The sequence below is a fragment of the Cucurbita pepo genome, chromosome LG03, assembly GCF_002806865.2.
Source record: "Cucurbita pepo subsp. pepo cultivar mu-cu-16 chromosome LG03, ASM280686v2, whole genome shotgun sequence".
In the NCBI taxonomy this organism is placed as follows: Eukaryota; Viridiplantae; Streptophyta; class Magnoliopsida; order Cucurbitales; family Cucurbitaceae; genus Cucurbita; species Cucurbita pepo.
In genome coordinates this window covers 7,944,366-7,953,741 of record NC_036640.1, presented here as the reverse complement: position 1 = coordinate 7,953,741, position 9,376 = coordinate 7,944,366, and positions in this window count along the sequence as shown.

Sequence of the window (9,376 nt, the reverse complement as noted above, 5' to 3'; positions counted from 1 at the left end):
AGGCCGTGTGCCATATTGTTTTTCAGGTAAAGGCAAGGCTCCCATGTACGGTTGACGGTGGCATCGTGATCAGAGACTGTGGCGCGTGCATAGGATAGTTGCATATTTAAAATTCCTAGTCTTGGTTAGGATAGGGCGTTTGCATTTCATTCATTTATATTAATTAATTTGTAATCGTTTTATTTTGTCTTTTGAACTCCAGCATGATGTTTGAAACACGTAAGTCCGGCAGTGTTTTTCAATGTTTTAACGTATTCTGAAGTTTTAAATTTTTCCGCTAGTAAAGATGAGCATGCTTAGGTTTTTATTCTGCATTAGAGATGAGCATGAGACGTTAGTGACGACTCTAGATATGTGGAAATTTAGGGTCGTTACAGCCTTAGCCGGTATTTTCCCAAATTCGAGTACGTTCGCTCCAGTTCCTCAATATTGCTTCAAATTACCGCCAGTTATCGTTTCCTATTACAATTAATGAATGAGCCATGAAACCAGTCTCGTCTCTTGAATGAGATTTTTGCAATCACCCAAGGGAGGGAATCCGGAGATAAAAATATTCATCATTCCTATTTAAAGACTCCATAACAATCAATTCTCACATAACAATACTATTTATGGTGTCACGTCATTTCTCACAATACAATACTATAATAGAGTGTCAATTCTCACCATACAATACTATAATAGAGTGTCTATTATCTTAACTTTATTTATGGTGTCACATGAATAGAGAGACTGTCATTCCTAATATGCCTGTTATGTTTCTCGATTAGATGACGCATGACTTTTGTCATATTTTCAACAATCCGTTCTTATCACATTTGGTGGTTTGCGACCCTTACCTTCGGGTACACCACCAAAAAAATGTTTACTTTAGGCATTTTGTTGCCTTCCGTTTCCTTTATATATGGTAATTGATGTTATTAATTTGGCTGCACTCCTAACTGACCATAAGCAAGTATTGTGTGCACAGCTTCCACTTTACAAGCGCTATAAATACTACTTCAAACTTCATCACAAATACAACCAATATATTCATCTTTCTTTTCAACAACAATGAAGAAAAGGCTTTGCCTTTTGGTGGCAGTGATGGCGATGGTGGTGCTGCTCACTGGAGCTGGAGTGGCAGAGGCGGTGAAATGCGATCCGATGGAGATGAGAGCATGTCTTCCTGCAATCAAATCCTCAGTGCCGCCGACAGCGGAATGCTGTGATAAAGTGAAGAAGCAAGAGGGATGCCTTTGTGAATACCTGAAAAGCCCAATATTGAAGCCTTACTTAGAGTCTCCCAATGCTAAAAAGATAGGTTCTTCCTGTGGCATTCCCATCCCCACCTGCTAGACCTACAATCTCTCCTTCCCTAAGCCTTCTCTACAGAATGAAGTTGTATTCCTCACCTCAGTCTACTAAAAAAGCAAAACTATAAATAAAAGTGAATCACTTCATATTTTCTCTCTGTGCTTCAATTTTCTTTTTCTCTTTTTAATACATCATAAATCATTAGAAAAATTGAACATAGCACTACCTAATTTATACTGCCGTTTACTGTTGAGACTGATTTTTTCACTCGATGACCTAGGTAACTCAACCTTAGTCCTGAGCTAACTATGAACAGGCCGTTTACTGTTGAGACTGATTTTTTCACTCGATGACCTAGGTAACTCAACCTTAGTCCTGAGCTAACTATGAACAGACCGTTTACTGTTGGGACTGATTTTTTCACTCGATGACCTAGGTAACTCAACCTTAGTCCTGAGCTAACTATGAACACCTGTTTATTCAGAATTATCTTTACATTTGCATGGGTGAGAGTGCCCTGAGTTCGCCGACTCAATAAGCCTCCCATTTTAAGGGTAAGACTGGGTGAATAGCTGGGGACATAGGGTGCAAGATAGAACTCATTCCTACCCACTTTTAGAGATAGTAAAGAGGTTGTTCCCTTAAGTACTGACCCCAGGTCTTGAATAAGGGGCCCCACCCTCTCATTAGCTCGAGAGGGATTTGGTTTGGTGGTTGGACCACAAACTAATTGTTCATTAGATGACAGTGGGACTTAAGGAACAAGAAGTAACTTTAGGGCTAAAAATGGTAAATTGATCCAGCTCTAGTTATGAACAACCTATGAAGGATCGACTTACTAATCATGGTTATATCAAATGAACAGAAATATATCTATAGTGAGGGGAGTGCAACTACTAAGCTATAGTGGATTGTTCTAGTAGTTAATGAATGTTGGTTAAAAGGTTAATGAATTTAGCCGATTAATCTCGGATCGTTAGAGCCCATGATCTGTAGGTCTATTAGGTCCCCTTGCTAGCTCATATCTGACTAAACCTTAGAATAGTGTGACGAGTGAGTTTGAAGTATTCGAGCTCAAATTAAAGAATATGCGCTAAATATATCCGATATATTTAACCGTATTTTAATTTAATTACGATTTAAACAAAATGTGAGAATTAGAGATATTTAAATAAGATTTAAATATTTTAATTATGAATAGGATTCATAATCAATATAGGCCGAAATTGATTGGAATTACATTTGATTTAATGTTAAATATTTATTAAATTATTTAATTAATCATTTAATATTATTTTGATTTGAAATTAATGGTTGAATTAAAATAGAGAAAGTCAAAATGTCTATGTTTGAGTGAGTGGAATATTGAGTGTGAATATATGGTTTAACAAACTTGCATGCTTTTTGAGTGAAATTTTGAGTGTCAAAATTTGGTTTAACCAAGCTTGAGTTTGCTAGATAAACCCCACAAATTTGAATAGAATTTTGAGGGTAAAAATTTTGTAATCTCAAATTTGCATGAATATGCAAATATCACCCTATAAATAATGAGAGGGATCAAGGTACATGAAAAGTCATCTTGAAAAAAGCTTGAGAAAGTCCCTCGTAAATTCTCTTTTCACATATACTAAATCCCTTCCAAGTTTAGTCACTTACCGGATTTCACAATCCCGTTCTAAGGCCGGAGAATAGTAGGGAAGACACTAATGGTGGTTCGAAACCAGTTCATGAGGAAAAAGAAATTTAAACTACAAAAGATTAGTATTCAAACTCATTGAGTTTTAATGCTTTTGAACATATTAGCTAATTTACTATAATTGATGTACTTAGAGTGCCTAAGATCCAAATTGCTTCCGCACATGTTATATTAACACCATCAATTGGTATGAGAGCAAGTTTTAGGCACTTTATTTACATTAATTTGAGCATGGTGGGTACCATTTCATGAATGAAATTTTGTGGTTGCTAAAGTGGAAGTTTTTGGTTTTGACATTTTTTTTATGCTTACATTTGATACAATTATTGTAATTGGCCTATATGGGCTTTAATGAGTGAAGAAAGGTTTGTAATTTTTATGAAGTCATTAGAGTCCATTTTATGTTGAAATTGATCGATAATGGAAACAAAAGCAAGTTGAACCAAAGAAGAAGATGGAAGAGGCGGTTTGGGTGTTTTTCTACTGGTTGGGGTCCGGTTCAACATTTTTAAGGGTTGGATCGACCGATTCGTGATCCTCGGGAGCGGTTCAAGTTATTTTAATTATTAATATAATAATTTAGTTAATTGCTTGCTTTAAAATCCCAAAACCAATCCACTTTAGTGTATTTATTAAATTATGCGTTGTGAATGTATGTTTTAATTAAATAGAAAATGTATATGCATAAAGTATGCCATATAGATTTAAAATCCCACCATAGGCTAAGTATGTTTCATGCATTATAAGTATGTTATAATGTTATAATGTTATAATGTATAGTATGCATGTTATAGGGTTCCACGAGGGATAGGTATAATTGTTATATTATTGCATGGAAGGATGATTATATAATAGTTATATAAAGCATGTTAGATGCATGTTATAGGTTATTTTCAATGTAATAAAACGAGATAGACGTTAAAATCTATAACAAAGATAAATGCATGCTCACTTAGGATTAACGGCCAAGCGCGGTCAATTTTAATAGTTAAAATAGGTCGATATCTTGTAAAACTACGGTTACAAGAAAGCTCACCTGGCATGATCTTGTCCAAGGTTGGAGGTACTTAAGTTGACGATTTATGGAACACTTGCTACCTGAAGATCGGGCCAATACTTGAGCTTAGTTAGCCTAGTTTTATGAGCATGCGTGAATGATGTAAGGATTTTTTTTTATTTATTTATTTATTTATTATTATTTTTTTTTTTTATTAAAACACCTAGACTTAGGTTATATTTAATTAGCCGGAATATACGTAAGTAATGAGTATACCCAACCGTCTAAAATACTTAGTGGGAGGAAAGAGGTATATGAGATACATTGTTTTCTTTTTAAGCTCTCTGAAAAATTCACACCGTGAGATTCATGCTCGGTCTTGTGTTGCCTTGGGAGCGGCCTCTATTCAGAAAGTATTTGCATGAGACAATAACAAGGTGAATTGAGAAAGTATTTATAGTAAATGGGAGAAGGAAGTATATCAACACGTTCTATGGTCTCCACCAAGGTTGCACCGTGAGATTCCCATGTTCCACCTACATGTTGCCCTAGAGCAACTACCCATTCGGAGGGTCGTAACAACGCGAACTCCAGAAATAGATAGGATTTCTTAGATCCATTCCCAACTTTGGCTTATTCATTCGATAGCATTGTTGGGGCCGATCTCTGAGGTCTAAATATGACGGGTCACACTTACGAAGAATTACTTAGAGTTAGTATATTCTTGACCAAAGTGGCGATAAATAAAACACTATAGGAATAAGAGTTATTCTGAAATTAGTGTGAGTCAAGAATGTCTTGGTTTAGTGAAGGAGTGATTGACTGCCCCTTGGTAGCATTTGCTCTAACTCACTCAAGTATCGTTGCAAATTAATAATTTTTGGGTACATTATTACATTGCTAAACCTGATTGGATTAAAAAGGATTAAATCAATTCACTAATAGAATTTGTTTTAAATCTTAGCATGTCAAGCTCAATAGTAAAATTACTTGCTTCTGAGAAATTAAACGGCGACAATTACACAACAAGGAAATCAAGCCTAAATACAATACTTATAAATGATGGTTTGATGTTTGTTTTAATTGAGGAAGGTCCTCTAAACCCCAGTTCAAATGCAAATTGAACAGTTTGGGATGCATATGACAAAAAGGGCAAGGGGAAAGATAAGATTCCTACTAACCGCAAACGCAAGGTTCAAAATGCAGATAATGGAAAATGTTTCCATTGCAATGAAAATGGGCAAGGGAAAAGTCATTACCCAAAATACCTCGTAGAGAAGAAAGCCAAAAAGGCACAACAAGTTAAATATGATTTACTAGTGGTAGAAATATGTTTAGTTGAGTATGATCACTCAACTTGGATACTCGATTTAGGGGCCACTAATCATATTTTTTTTTTTTCAAGAAACTAGTTCCTGGAGAATGCTCGCGAAAGGCGAGATAACACTCAGGGTTGGAACAGGAGAAGTTGTCTCAGCAGAATTAATAGGAAATTTAAAGTTGTTTTTTTTTGGAGATAGATTCATTATATTAGATAATGTACTTTTATTCCTGGAAGAAAAAGAAATCTAATATCTATCTCTAGTTTATTAGAACAATGGTATAAAGTATATTTTGAAATCAATGAAGTGTTCATTTACAAAAGAGGTATTCATATTTGTTATGCAAAACTAGAAAACAACTTATATATGTTAAAACCGAGCGAAACAAAAGCTATTTTAAATACCGGGATGTTTAAAACATCTGAAACACAAAATAAACAACAAAAGATTTCTCCTAATACCTATTATTGGTACTTAAGACTAGGTCACATTAATTTTAATAGGACTGGGAGATTGGTTAAAAAGAACTTGAGTTAAAAGACAACTCTTTACCCCCACGTGAGTCCTGTCTTGAGGGTAAAATGACTAAATGACTAAAGGCAATATTCAATACAATTTGTTATATACTTCACTTTTAATTTAACTTCAATTTCAACAAGTGGGTGGGGAGTTGGAAGGGTTGATGATTTGTTTTTATTAACGAGTTCAACAAAACTTAAAATTTCAATAAAATTTGAGGTTTAAGTCTCTAACTCAATGTTCATTAAACCTTAAAAGAAGGAAAAATTAATGATACTACCGGAGATGATGATGCTATAGTCAACCTAAATAAAGGGAATAGAGGAAAAGAAATGCATCTTAAATGGTTGGTGTGTATTTTTTTGCTTAGAAACTTAATATTTTTAGTAGTTTCAAAAAGTTTGATAGTTTTTTAATATTATCTATGAGATCTCACATCAAGGACGTTGAGCTTCCAAGGGCGGACACCAGACAGTGTGCCAGCGAGGATAATGAGTCCTAAAAAGGGGTGGATTGTGAGATCTCATCGATAGCAGAAGGGAACGAGTGGCAACGAGGACACTGGGCCCTAAAGGGGTAGATTGTGAGATCTCACATCAATTGGAGAGGAGAACGAAACATTTTTTATAAGGCTGTGAAAACCTATCTCTAGTAGACGCGTTTTAAAACCTTGAGAGAAATCTAAAAAAGTAAAATATCTGTTTGTCGTGAGCTTGAGCAGTTACATTATCAATCTTATTGACTATGTGATTGTTAAGGATAGTTGACCGTTCATTATAACGCAAATATCTAGATATTTGCCTTACATTACGGGTTACATATTTGCCCTTTTATTAAAGGAAAATATATTGTATTCATTTATTATTCTTTCCTTTTATCGCTATTTCCATATTATTTGTAATTTACCATATTTCTGTATTCCGTGAATGATTATAAATAAGAGAACTTACCCCACCATTTAGGTGTGGTAGATTCAGCAAACATGGTGGTGAAGTATTTTATGCATAAAATAAATTTAAACTTGAAAAATAAATGAAAAAATTCATGCATGCTTCATCAATCTCGACTTTGTTCTCATATCATTGTTTAAGTGTTCTTATTCTTGTTCGACTCACCAACTCAATAAATTCAGAATTTTGGATAAATCCAAAAGATTTCTCTAATCTATATAGAACCTTAATCATTATAATAATATCTAGAAGATTTTTATAGCTCTCTAATATTTTAAATAGGTTGCCCATCTTTGAATGATACAAATCACCTATTAACCACCCATGTGTTTAAATTGTCATAAGTTTCTATTCTTTAGGACCGATTAGTTCTATTCTCTAGGATAAGTTTAGCTGATATTTTTAGGTTTGGTTATTTTCGCTCATCTTTTTAGGTTCAACGAAAGGCTATATAATGTCATTCTTTCTGCTGTTGAAAACATCAAGTTTTGTGTGTCACATTGTATTCTTGAATGACATATTGGTGTTGTGAGTACATTTGTTCCGCTTTCGGCGCACAACAAGTGGTATCAGAGCCTTATTGTGGTACTTGGGGTATTGTGAAAGTTTTGGCCTCATCGACCACTAGACGTGCTCACAATCGTGTTTATTCTCTTGAAAATCAATTTTCAAGAATTATGTTTTTAGTTACATCCAGATTAATTATTGCAAATGGCAGAATCATCACGGCGTGGATCGAGATTGTGGAGTTCCAATCTCGAAGTAGAGAAATTTGATGGATCCAATAATTTTGGAGTTTGGCGAGGCGAAGTTAGCGATTTGCTGGTCATGCAAGACCTCGATATTTCTCTCTAAGAAGAGTTGCTTGAAGACATGACAGAAGCAGAATGGACGAAATTAAATCGGCAAGCCTGTGGAATTATTCGATCCTGTCTTGGCAAGGATCAGAAATATCCATTTATGAAGGTTACCATAGCGAAAGAATTATGGGACAAGCTTGAGGCGAAATATATGAAAAAGAGTGTGGAAAATCAACTCTATTTGAAGAAGAAACTCTTCCGTTTTGACTACAAGGAAGGTATCTCAATGGCTGAGCATTTGGATGATTTTAACAAAATCATCACTGATTTGCTCAATCTTGATGTTAAGATTGATGACGAGGACAAGGCGGCGTTGTTGTTAAATTCTTTGCCGGAATCCTACGAGGTTTTAGTAACGACCCTACTACATGGAATCACTAATATTGATTTTGAAGATGTTTCAAATGACTTAATAAATAATGAGATGCGAAAGAAGGAAAATGAGACATATCAAGGCTCTAGCTCAAATGTTCTCACTGCTCATGGAAGGGCTTCTACTTGGAAAAGGAACAAATGTGGAGAGTCCTGATTAAAGTCGAGAGGTAGATCTGATAATTGGAGAAAACTTGATAAAAATAAGTGTGCATATTGTCGACAGAAATGCCATTGAAAGAAAGATTGTCCGATCTTAGAAGAGAAGGGGTCGAAGTCCAATGTGGTTAGAGATGACGACACTGATACAAATGATGCCTTGACAATCTCCCTATCCGTCAGTCAAACCAGTGAATGGATTCTTGATTCTAGGTGCTCCTATCATATGTGTCCCAACAGAGAGATGTTTTTGGACTCAAAAAGTTTAATGGTGGAGTTGTCTATATGGGCAATGATAGTACTTGCAAGATGATGGGAATCGGCTCAGTACAAATCAAGATGTTTGATGGGGTTATACGAAAACTCAATGATGTGAGGTATGTTCCTGACTTGAAGAAAAATTTGATTTCCCTTGGCATTTTGGATGCGAGTGGTTATCGCATCATTTTGGAAGGAGGGAATTTGAAAGTAGCTCGTGGAGCTTTGGTGGCAATTAAAGAAACTAGAAGAGATAGCATACTACCTCAACGGAACCACAATAATTGGGCATGCTGCTGTGGCAAGTTCGAAAGAACAAGACATATCGAAATTATGGCACATGCAACTCGGGCATGTTGGTGAGAAGGCGCTTCAGACGTTGGTGAACCAAGGAGTCCTCAAGGGTGCCACAACTGGTAAAATTGATTTCTGTGAACATTGTATATTTGGTAAACAAAAAGATGTAAAGTTTGGTACAGCTATACACCAAACAAAGAACATTTTGGATTATGTTCACACTGATGTATGGGTCCCACGAAGAATGTCTCATTGGGAGGAAAGAGGTGGTTTGTCATTTTTATTGATGACTACTCGAGGAGAGTTTGGGTGTATCCCATGAAGCACAAAAACAAGATTCTCCAAATCTTCCTAGAGTGGAAGAAAATGGTAGAGAATCAGACGGACAGGAAAATCAAAAAGCTGAGATTAGACAACGGGGGAGAATATACTTATGATCCATTCCTTAAAGTATGCCGAGATGAAGGGATCGTTCGACACTTCACTGTTCCCGGTAAGCCACAACAAAATGGAGTTGCTGAGAGAATGAACCAAACATTAATAGAGAAGGTTCGATGCATATTGTCTCAAGCAAGATTGAGTAAGGCATTTTGGGCTGAGGCTCTCAGTTCTGCAGTTCACTTGGTGAATCGTTTACCTGTTTCTGGAAA